This window comes from Palaemon carinicauda, chromosome 30 (genome assembly GCF_036898095.1).
Source record: "Palaemon carinicauda isolate YSFRI2023 chromosome 30, ASM3689809v2, whole genome shotgun sequence".
Classification (NCBI taxonomy): domain Eukaryota; kingdom Metazoa; phylum Arthropoda; class Malacostraca; order Decapoda; family Palaemonidae; genus Palaemon; species Palaemon carinicauda.
Window position 1 is genome coordinate 60,544,443 of NC_090754.1, and position 12,409 is coordinate 60,556,851.

Genomic DNA, 12,409 nt, shown 5'->3' on the forward strand with positions numbered 1-12,409 from the left:
AACAGCAATAGACTGGGCTGGACGCTTGACAGGGCCAGACGTTTAGCAGGAGAACCTTCATCAGAGGAAGGAAAATGCTCTGGACTGCTCCAATGACTACAGCCAGGCACTTGAGGCAATAAAACGCGACGCTGATCTACTGCAATAATTTTCCTCTTGAGAGGTCTAGAAACTTGACGCCAGTCACAATTCGACTGCTTGCTAACCACTGCATCATCCGATGATGAGGTAAACTTAACCTCACCTTTCCCATGGTGAGGGCGAATTGAATATACATAGAATTTAGGCATTAAGCCAAGCACTGGGGCATCAAAGGCCATTCAGCGCTATATAACGAAAATCATTCAATCATATCTGTATACTCACACCATTTAGTATCATTTTAACCTTTAATACAAATCGTTACACTTTCATACAATAAAATCTAGATGTGAAATAAATAAGGATTAAAAGGGTAAAATAAATAAATAAATTAATCAAATCAATTATAGCTCGTAATATAACCCAATACTTTGTATAAATTTTCTCAACTTCAGGGTATTACAGTTTTCCCCCAGTATATCTCTTAAAGGTTTATCCTGGAGTAAATGTGTCCTCCTCTGAAGATTAAAAACAGGACAATCGACTAAAATATGTTTAACATCCATTGTCACTTGACAGGTATTACAAAGAGGGGCCTGTCTCCCTTCCCCACTCTTCATTAAATAATTGTGCGAGCGTCCCGTGAAACGTCAACAGGAACGATCGATGGGACGTTTGCTCGAGCGACTACACCTCTCGTTCCCTTTTGCCGTTCGACATTCCTTCTCCCAGGGGTTGGGGAGCGTGGAAGAGGTCTAAGGCTAGGTGAAAGACAGGTTCGAGCAGACGCACCCTCCACAGCACTGAACACATTAACCGCACTATTGGCACTAACACTGGCACTTTTAAGCTGATTAACATCGGACATAAGTTGGTTCCTGTCCGTAGCAAGTGACTCAACCCTAACACCAAAGGCTTGAATAGCGATCATCATGTCCTTAAGAGTAGGCTGTGGTAACAGTAGGGGGATCAGGATAATTCTCTATAGCGAGAAGAACTACGTCTAACTCTATCTCTCTCTAACTTTCGAGTGATCAACATTTAGAACAAATGGAGTGGGGATCGATAGAGGCTTTAGGAAGGCGGGTTTTACAGCCTTTTACACACTTTCTATAAGCTGGGGAAGGGTCAGCCATTTTGGCAAAATTTAAGAGAGAAGTCAAAACAAGCAATGGTCAAAGTAGATCAAAATAAAAAAGGTTCAAGAGAATCCGTAAGCAAAATCTAATCAAACGAAAGTCAATAACCCATATGAGTACATCACCAAATACTGCAAAAATCAAAAATTTTAAGCAATTTTTATTTTTCCTAACATACTTACCGAGAACTACTTTCATAGGAGTTACCTGTAATCTCCTCTCTACCGACCAGAGTTTTGTGTAGGATACCCTAAAACCCGTTTTCTATGAAGGCCTACCTCGGGCATTAGAGAATGTGCCCCGAGGGTAGGCTTTGCGCTAGGTCGAGGTCCGCTTGGGTCATCAACGCCAGTAAGTTCTATTGATGCAGCACAATACTCGCAAGGGCAGAGAGGCACTCGGGGAAGGAAGGGAGGGCCATTACCCGAAAGTAGTTCTCGGTAAGTATGTTAGGAAAAATAAAAATTACTTAAAATTTTTTATTTGTTCCAACACGAATACTTACCTCGAACTACTTTCTTAGGAGACTTACACTTTAGTAGGCGGGAGTGCTTTTCTGACCTACAGACCCAGTAAGCAGAAGCCAAGAGCCCTAGGTATAACGGTACATACTAGAAAACGGACGAGAGGGTAACTACACAAAGAGCTCACGCTAGTGTCTAAGTACTCACCCTTTGAAAAACTTCTTCTGATGTTGCATCCAGTAACGTAGTTGCGGAGAACGTGTTATCCAATGGTACAAGAGGGTTATCTCCGATGAGGATAGGGAAAAAACTGGGAATAGGATGAAAGGAAACGAACCTGTGTCTCCCGGTTTGCTATCCGCGATTGAGCCTGGGGCTTTTACCGTTAAATCACTTGGAGAGCGGAGATGACTGTCCCAATGGAGAACCCGTCTAAGGACTTCCTCGAGTAGTCCTTGAGGTAATGGGCAGTAAAAGTCGACTGGTTAGACCAGGTACCTGCCCGAAGGATCTGACCCACTGCCATGTTTTTCTCAAAGGTTAAGGATGTGCTCAGACCCCTGATGTCATGGGGTCTGGGGACGCCTGGCACGGCCAGATCTTCTTCCTTGTAGGCCCTGGCAATAACTTGAGATGAGCCGTTCTTTCAAGGTATTTTCTAATGGCACGGACCGGGCACAATTTTAAATCCTCAGCATTACCCGTCTTAGGGATGGCTGGTATGGAGAAACCTACGAATTTAGGATCCCAGACAGCTGGGTTCTGGGTCTTCGCCACAAAAGAAGGAACGAACTTGAAAGATATTTCTTTCCACCCCCTCGAATGAGAGACGTCATAAGACAGCCCATGGATCTCTCCTACTCTCTTAGTGGAAGCCAAGGCTAGCAAGAAGACTGTCTTGAGAGTGAGATCCCTGTCTAAGATATCTTTCAAAGGTTAGAAGGGGGGGCCACTTAACATCTTCAGGACCCTAGCTAAGTCCCACTGAGGCACCCTAACTGCTTGTGGGGGGCAGGACTGCTCGAAGCTCTTGACAAGCATCGAGATGTGCCTAGAGGAACCCAGGTCAATGCCCTTCAGGAGGAAGACTTGGCCCAAGGCGGCCCGTACCCCTTTTATGGCTGGGATTGACATTCCCATTTTGTCTCTGAGATATACCAGAAAATCCGCTATGTCTGGGACCGAGGCTTTGAGGGGTTTAATGTGCCTCGAAGCGCACCACTTCGTGAAGGAGGCCCACTTAGCTTGGTAGACCGCAGCTGAAGACCTTCTCAGGTATAGCAACATTCTCTTAGCAGTAGCTGATGAATCCCCTTCCTTCTTCAGGAGTCGCTCGATAGTCTCCAGGCGTGAAGACGCAGAGACTGTGGGTTGTCGTGAAATCTGAGAAAATGTGGCTGGTGTAGAAGGTCTGACCTGTCGGGGAGTGGCCACGGAGGTTGACTCGCCAGGTCTTTTAGGTCTGCGAACCACTCTCTCTCCGGCCACCAGGGCGCTACCAAAGTCATCCTTAAGTTTCGGGCCGTCCTTACTCTGTTGAGTACTTGCCTTATCAACGTGAAGGGGGGAAAAATGTACACGTCTAGGATGTCCCACCTGTCCTGAAAGGCATCCTCCAAGGCTGCCTTCGGGTCTGGTACAGGAGAACAATATACAGGAAGTTGAGCGTTCAGTTTGGTTGCAAAGAGGTCCATCACCGGGGAACCCCAACGTTGGATGATGAGCTTGGCTACTTCTGGAAGGAGGGACCCCTCTGTCCCTACTATTTGGCCCACCCTGCTGAGACCGTCGGCCAGCACGTTCTTTTTCCCGGGGATGAACCTTGCTAATAACACAACCTGGTTCGTTTCTGCCCAATCTAGAATCTTTATGGTGAGATCGCACAACTCCCTTGACTTCAAACCTCCTTGCTTCTTTATGTACACTACTACTGTGGCGTTGTTGCACATCAACGCCACAGTGTTTCCCCTTAGTAGATCTGCGAAGTGTAGGCAAGCCTTCTGGACTGCCTTCAACTCTAGGACATTGATGTGTAGGTCCCTTTCCCCGTCCATCCAGGTTCCTCTCACTGTCTCATCGAGGAGATGGGCTCCCCATCCCTGGTTGGAGGCGTCTGTGAACAGCAGTAACTCGGGGGGGTCGTTCGCGAAGGGCATCCCCTTGAGCGAGTTCGACCGGCAATGCCACCATTCCAGGGAGGGCCTCGTGTTTGGTAGAACTGGGATTAGTACTTGTTGCGAGTCCAGTTGGCACCAGAGGTTCTTCAGGTTCCATTGGATGGCTCTGAGTCTGATTCTCCCCTGGGGTACCAGTTTCTCCGACACCAGATGCCCTATGAGTCTTTGCCAGTCCTTCGCTCTCCTGGGGCACCCCGATAGGAACGGGCGAATGATCTCCATCAGATTGTTTATTCTGTCTTCTGAAGGGAAAGCTTTTCCCAGAAGGGTATCTAGCGTCATCCCCAAGTAGGTCATTCAGGTGGAGGGGGATAGGTTTGATTTTTCCGGGTTGATCACGATACCCAGTTCCTTGCAAAACTGGAGAAGTTTCATCCCTTGCTCCTTCAAGAGGTCCTTCGAGGAGGAAAGAAGCAACCAGTCGTCCAGGTATCGGATGAGGCGAATGCCTCGTTCGTGAGCCCACACTGAGACTGTCGTAAAGACTCTCGTGAATACCTGGGGCGCTGTTGACAATCCGAAGCAAAGGGTCTTGAATTGCAGGATTTGGGTACCCCATTTCACCCGGAGAAACTTTCGACTCGAGGGGTGGACCGGAATTTGGAAGTAGGCGTCCTTGAGGTCTATGGTCATCATGTAATCTTTCTCCCTCTAGGACAGTAGGACTGACTTCGGAGTGTCCATTTTGAAGTCTGTCTTCTTTATGAACTTGTTGAGAGCCGACAGATCTATAACCGGCCTCCACCCCCCGTCGCTTTTTCTACCAGGAACAGACGACTGTAGAAACCCGGGCCTGGGTGTAGAATCTCCTCCATGGCACCCTTCTCCAACATGGAGGACACTTCCTCTTGAAGGGCGGCCTTCTTCAACGGATCCTTGGGGACCAGCCACTCCGACCGGATGGCCGGAATTAGAGGGGGTGGTTCTGCTAAGAACGGTAACCTGTAGCCCTCCTTCAGTACGGACACTGTCCAGGGCTCCGCTCCGTGAGCTTTCCATGCTTGCCAATATAGTCTGAGGCATCCCCCAACCTGAAGCTTGGGCAGGGATAGGGGGCCTCCCACTCTATCTCCTCCTGGAGGAGCGGCCTGAACGGCCTCTCCTGGAGGCAGAATAACCTGTCCTAAAGGAGGCTGAAGCTGCTGGGGCTCCCCTACAGGGGGGGCTGAGGTGCTGAGGGCCAGGAGGAAGAAGGAGCTTCTCCCTTCGTCATGTTAGGAGAGGCCTGAGACGTCGTGGCACTGTCTGAGACTGACCTCTTGTAGGGCGGTCTCCTTGTAGGCGTAGGCCTGGGGGTGCTTAATTTTTTTCTCTTAGACACCTTCTCCATAATGGTTTCTAAGTCCTTTAAGGGGAACAAGGAGTCACCCCACAAGGGAAGGCTCCTCATGGCCCGCGCCTCCCTGTCTGGGACCTTTCGGGACACCTTTGCCAGGATGGTGTCCCTCTTGCAGAGTACTCAATTCTTTGTCAGGGCGAGAGATTGGTACGTCAGGAACTTAAGCGTCTTGCCCCCGGAGGTGATAAGTTCCCTCAGGAGGTTTTGCTGTTCCGGGTCTGTAGGATCAAACGTGGCTTGCACCCCTACTAAGGTGGAAGCCCACCAGTCTAGCCAAGAGGAGACCTGCACCAGGTCCCTCGACATTTCCTCCATCATTGCGGCCTCCGATGGAGAAAAACAAACTGGGGCTGAAGAGGCTCTGTCCTCCGAGACACCCTGGCCCAGGATGTCAAGAGAAGGTTCTACTTTGCAGGCTCCTGGTCGTCGTCCTTCTGGTACATAGACCTTGCCCTGCGTTTTGAGCCCCTGGAGTAGCTTAGAAGAACTCTGAGTCTTGGGGGCTTCGGCATTACTTGCCACCACTCTATCCACGTATTCCTGTCCCAGGACGAGATCCCGGGCTAGAGGAAGAGCCAGGGAGGTCTTAGGCTGGGTAGGGGCCTGCATCAACCGTATAAGGCTGGACCTCCAATAGTCCTCGTCGGTAGCTGCCGGTTCTTCTATTTTGTGATGCCTCCTGATAAGGCCAATCACTCTTCTATAGGCCGAGTCCTCCGTCGGGGAACCCTCCCTACCGTCAGCCGAAGCCTCGGCTTGAGCCCGGGGAGCCGGGTCACCGGGCACTCCCACCGGGCGCCTTGTTCTTGACACGACAGGCACTCCCCTGCCGAGGTACTGGTCCTCCCCGGCGGAGGCTTCCGCACCAGGGGCGGGGGTTAGGACAGGCATCGCCGACCCAGCGAGGACTAGTGTCCGCTCAAGTTCCCTGGGGGACGAGGACGCGGATCCCGTGGGCTGACCCGACAGCGGGAACCGTTCCTTCTGGTCCGAGGGCCGCACCAGCTGGGATGGTTCGGCCAGGCTGCCCATAAGGAAGCGCGGTTCCCCCCGCTGGGCGGGGTGAACCGGAGGCTTCGCGGTCTTATGCCTGCCTGCAGAGGCCTTCTCGCGAATCTCCCTGCGAGGGTCATAATCGTGCTTGGAGGACGGTTTCCTTGGCGAGAAATCCACCGCCGGTCCGGGGAACACCTTATCTCTGCCTTACGGGGTACGAAAACCCAATCGCCATCTGGTGACCTACTCCTCCTGTGTTTTCTTCGTGGAGAACGGGAGCGCTTCCTGCTGTATCTGGAACGCAATCTTGAGCGGGAACGCCTGCTCCTGGACCGCTCCCTCCGACGTCGATGTTTCCTCCTGGCTTCTTCACCCGACGAGAAAGACTCCTCTGAAGAGCCCGACGTCACTGCACTTACCGTACGGCGGGCGGGAGCGGGGACCGCGGGGGACTTCGCAACTCATTGCGTACCCGAGGTAGAAGGTTGCAGGAATTCTTCTGGAACTTCCGTGAGCGGGGTTGGGAACGAAGTTTGGCGCCCAACACTAGGGAACCAGGAATCCAGGCCCTCTTCCATTCGCATAGGGGACCTACCCGGTGTCTTAGGAAGCTTCCACCCGAAGGCATCACTCCCTGCGGAACCTAACTTACCCTGGTTGTCGCCGCCTGCCGAAGAACCTGAAACACAGGCCCACGAAGGGGGCGAAGACACAGAAACAACGTTACTACCCCACAGGGAGTCATCGGAGGAAACAAGCACAAGGGCCGAGTCTCCAGAGCACCCTGACACAGCACTACCGGGCTCCTCACTAGCCCGGGAGGTCCCGCAATGCCCACTGCACATTCACCAGATTCCTGGGGAAGAACGCTCGGTTCTTTCCCCACGATGGACTTACCTCGGCCCCTACTCTGGGCAGGGGAAGGCGAAACAGAAGCCCCGTTGGACCGTTTAATGGGCGACGGTAGCGGCGAAGAAACACTAGCCTTCCTGGGTGAACGTTTCGATGATTTTCTCTTCTTCGTGCCGTAACGCACCCACTGAATATCACTCCAACCAACACACTCGGGGCACGTATCCGACGATGAACAAACTTTGCCCCTACAGGAAGAGCAAAGGGAGTGAGGGTCCACTTCAGGTTTGGAGAGGAACGCTCCACACGATTTACCGGCTCTAGGCCCAGGACAACGGCGGATTTGCTCCATAACGCACAAACACAAGACACAGCAGGGAATCAAGGAATACACTGGGGAAGCACAAGGGCGGGAAGTGAACACACAGGAACACAAGGGATAAGTACAGGTTACCCCGCGGTAAACACGTGGGACACACGCGGCGCACACAAAGGGTCGAGAGAGAACGAGAGCGATGTGGTGACACGTCGCGACCAGAGAACTTACTGGCGTTGACGAGCCAAGCGGACCTCGACCTAGCGCAAAGCCTACCCTCGGGGCACATTCTCTAATGCCCGAGGTAGGCCTTCATAGAAAACGGGTTTTAGGGTATCCTACACAAAACTCTGGTCGGTAGAGAGGAGATTACAGGTAAATCCTAAGAAAGTAGTTCGAGGTAAGTATTCGTGTTGGAACAAATGCAGGTTATAACGAGCGAATATTCCAATGTTGTCGCCAGCAATGGCGGCAGGGAAGATCTGAGGATTCATGGAATGGTTACAGTTACCTGGTGGCACTAGTAGTACACTCAGCTACCCAATCTGCGATTGCCGCGAATTTTGAACTTCTGCCGTGACATCAGGGACTTAAGCTACTGTATATATATATCCACCGGCTAAGTCAGATGTTTAAAAAGTGTAATTTAAAGAACCCTGATTTCTATACGTAATTAGAAAAGATATGTATAACTTTAAAAATTTGCAGTTAGTATGTATGTATGTATAAAAGTACAGTACAGTACCACAATTTTCTCAAGGTTTACCAGGACACAACCCCTTGTCTGCACACTTATCCATTTATTCTGGCATGAGAAAGCAAGGATTAACACAGTCAAAATTGGAGTCTGCAAGAGAATGAGCATACTACTTTAACTGAAGTCAAAGGGGCTATTCTCGCTGACGGAAGAGTCACAGGGCATTCCCAGCTTTCATCAGTAGTTATAACTCCCTCCTTAAATTTAATGGTAGTTCCAGCTTCGATATTCTCCACTTAATAAATGATGGTTTGTATTCGTGTGGGAACTCGTAAGCTTCTCACAAACCAAGCGACACAGAGCTACACTAATTCAAAATGCAAGACCTAGCATCTATTTAGAAGTTAAAGTGACAGGCTAAAAAAAAAAACATGTGACAGGCAAAACAGTCGCAACTAGCCAGTTGGAAGGCGATTGCAAATAGCGACCTCTCCTTATAGTATAGATATTGAGAAAATGTTCAAAGCAACTATAGGTTATGGGGATCAAAACAGTGTGTTTGAAGAGATCTATTAGATTGTGTCAATTTCAATCTCCATAACATTTGTAGTTGGTTGGGACAGTGTAAAATTTCAAAAGTTACGACTGAAAATCCACATTTTAAAAGGGAAACGAACATAAGAACACCACCTAACCTAATCTAGGAGCCATATCCTTACCTACTTACATACCGGGGGATATGCCCCCAGCGACCCACTTTCAGACCGATTTATTCTTATAGCTTACCCCTAAGACTTAGTATCAACTCTGATTTTTGCTTTCAAACTGGCTTCGCCCATGGCAACATAACATTAAATCATATTATGTAAATAAACTAGCTTATTATCATATTTCAGACAAAGATAAACAACATTTTCTCCATGAAGAAAATTCATTTGACAAGTATTAAGAAAGTAAAGTTAATGGCTGTCCCAACAAACTTATTTCACCCTCAATCTCCTAACTATTACTGTACTACTATACTATGAAATGTAATCAGCTATTTCAAATAAAGAGAAGTCACAGGGTCAGAAAGTATTTAGCATGGAATGATGCTTCCAATTCACTCTTTCCAATGAACTGTAAGTGACTCCACATCTAATTTCAGTTGAATTGCACGTCACAATATTATGACTTGTTACCAGATGCCGCCTCTACCTTTATACAGCCCTAAGGTAGTTGAAACAACCCCGCTGAAATTCTATCCAAAAGGCAAAATTGGAGCTGGTGCATAAGATGACACTATTACCTACATAGCATCTTTTAACTTGAAAAAATTAGGTTTCCAACTGTTACCAGAACTGTTCAAAACACCTGGAAATACACCAGGAACACCTCTTATTTTCTCCAAGACTTCTGCGTAACTTGTGCAATTTGGTACGAGTAGATCGTTGGGCCACCTGCCCTGCTGCTTGTGAATAAATATCTCATTGATCCTCTGTTCTGGTAAGTAGTACATGTTGCGCTTTGTGCGTTAGCCGAGTGGGCGAGTACTTTGGCGAGCAAATACCCGGTGACCCAACTACCTCCACACTACCCAGCAATTTGATCTAACACTTTGTAGAGGGTCAAAGCCCACAGCAAGAAAAGTATGTCTTAGGTTAGGTGGTGAACCTTATGTTAGGTTACATCTCCGAGTTAGTTTCCTTTGAGGCATCTGGTTTTTCAGGAGTCTCCAAGTTGAAAAAAAAAAAAATCTTGTTTAAGACAGAAATAGGGGTGTATGTATGACAACGATCACCTGGAAGTATTATTACATTTAACTTTGAATATGGCAGTGTAAGGGGGGTCGCAGGGGGGAGTTAGGTGCCCCCTCCATTAGGTAAGGACACGGCTTGTAGGTTAGCTTAAGGGGGGAAAGTTTAGGTTAGTGGATGTCCATTTTTAATCCACACTGAAGGAACTGGCCGCTGATATAAAAAGGATTCCAAAAATCATAACCAAATTGTTGACAACACCTAAAATTATACCAAGAACAACTCTTTTTCTCCAAGAGGAATATTGGTTATCTATGGAATTTTCCCCAAAATTAACATGGAATTGTGGGTTAAAGTATAATTTCTTACAATATTGAATTGTTGATTTTCATAAAATAAAGAATAAAGAAATTAAACGGTTTAGAAATTGGGATCAAAGGGCACTTTCGCCTCAACATCTGGGTATGTACAAGCTATCTAAAACGTTAATTACAGTTAACTAATGGCTCTTACCTTCTCTGAGACGAATTATAAGCAGTAATAAGCAGCAATTAATAATCTACTTTAATTATATTTGATATGTGAAACGAGTACCGGTAGTAGTGAAATAGCCGTCACTTGAACAGGGAACAATTGAACGAAGTCTGGTACCTTAACGTTCCTCGCCACGAGAAAATTGCGATTTAGTGGGCGATTCAATGTTATATGACTCCTCAGTGAACTAAAATTATCCTTTTTCTTGACACGAGAACGTTCTCACACGTTCCCCACACCTGGCTAAGATTCAAAAGGGGTGTGTGTATTTTTAGCTTTCTCTTCTGCCGTGCGTTTGACAGAAGGTTCGCGTTAGTCCCTAGAGTGCAAGGCTGATGTAATGATACGACACTTAAAGATTGGTTATTTAAACATAAAATAGCTTTATAAATTAATCAATACAATTCATACATATTTTAAACTTAGTTTTGGCTTTAATAAACTTCGCTTTATAGCTTAAACCTACTAAGTTAATTGTCTTTTTAATTAACAGCTTTTGTCAACATTGGCTTGATCCAACTATAAACGGATAAACCAAATATAAAGAAAAGGATCAACTGCAGAATCGGTTTACCGATGTTATATCGGAGTTCGATTATCTATTAAGTGCGTTACAAGCCGTTTATTAATCTATTAATTCTGTTCTCGATGACCCTTCATATAACACCAAGAATGATCGCAAATACTTCAAATGATTAGACTTTTTATAACTAACAAATACACTATGATAAAGCCTACCCTTGAACATACAAAATATCACACATCTACCTTCTAATTCCAAAAGTTACTTATTTTACACTATTATCATTATATATATTCTAAAATTTAAAGGCATTATTTATAAATAGCAAAAATGTATGTCTGAAAAAGTAGCATTAAGATCGTTAAGAATTTCAATTTGCCTGTTATACAATGCAAGTTTGCAATTTGGTAAAAATAGTCAAAGGAAAAAAAACATATTTGGAAAATCAAAGATTTCCAAAGAACACATTATTATTATTATTATTATTATTATTATTATTATTATTATTATTATTATTATTATTATTATTATTATTATTATTACCAGCCGAGCCACAACCCTAGTTGGAAAAGCAAGATGCTACAAGCCCAAAGGCTCCAACAGGGAAAAACAGCCCAGTGAGGAAAGGAAATAAGGAAATAAATAAATGATGTAAATAAATTAACAATAAATTATTCCAAAAACAGCAACAACGTCAAAACAGATATGTCCTATATAAAACATTAACGTCAAAAAACAAATATGTCATATATAAACTATAAAAAGACTCATGTCAGCCTGGTCAACATAAAAATATTTGCTCCAACTTTGAACTTTTGAAGTTCTACTGATTCAACTACCCGATTAGGAAGATCATTCCACAACTTGGTAACAGCTGGAACAAAACTTCTAGAATACTGTGTAGTATTGAGCCTCATGATGGAGAAGGTCTGGCTATTAGAATTAACTGCCTGCCTAGTATTACGAACAGGATAGAATTGTCCAGGGAGATCTGAATGTAAAGGATGGTCAGAGTTATGAAAAATCTTATGCAACATGCATAATGAACTAATTGAACGACGGTGCCAAAGATTAATATCTAGATCAGGAATAAGAAATTTAATAGACCGTAAGTTTCTGTCCAACAAATTAAGATGAGAATCAGCAGCTGAACACCAGACAGGGGAACAATACTCAAAACAGGGTAGAATGAAAGAATTAAAACACTTCTTCAGAATAGATTGATCACCGAAAATCTTAAAAGGCTTTCTCAATAAGCCAATTTTTGTGCAATTGAAGAGGACACAGACCTAATGTGTTTCTCAAAAGTAAATTTGCTTTCGAGAATCACACCTATAATTTTAAAAGTCATACAAATTTAAAGAAACATCATCAATACTGAGATCTGGATGTTGAGGAGCCACCGTCCTTGACCCACTTACAATCATACTTTGAGTTTTATTAGGATTCAACTTCATGCCCGATAATTTGCACCATGCACTAATTCTAGCTAAATCTCTATTAAGGGATTCACCAACCCCAGATCTACATGCAGGGGATGGAATTGATGCAAAGA

General features: G+C 45.8%; 1 protein-coding gene across 2 annotated transcripts in view; it reads right to left on the reverse strand.

Annotated features, from left to right (window-relative positions):
• unc-45 (unc-45 myosin chaperone) overlaps nucleotides 1-10,661 on the reverse strand; it is a 116,076-nt gene extending 105,415 nt beyond the window's left edge. Inside the window, exon 1 of one of the 2 annotated variants that reach the window (XM_068353915.1) lies at nucleotides 10,449-10,661. The gene's annotated coding sequence lies outside the window, so the exon portion shown is untranslated. Of the gene's footprint in view, nucleotides 1-10,310 lie in introns of both variants that reach the window. The other variant, XM_068353914.1, reaches the window with a different exon arrangement.
• Nucleotides 10,662-12,409: the final 1,748 nt, after the last annotated feature.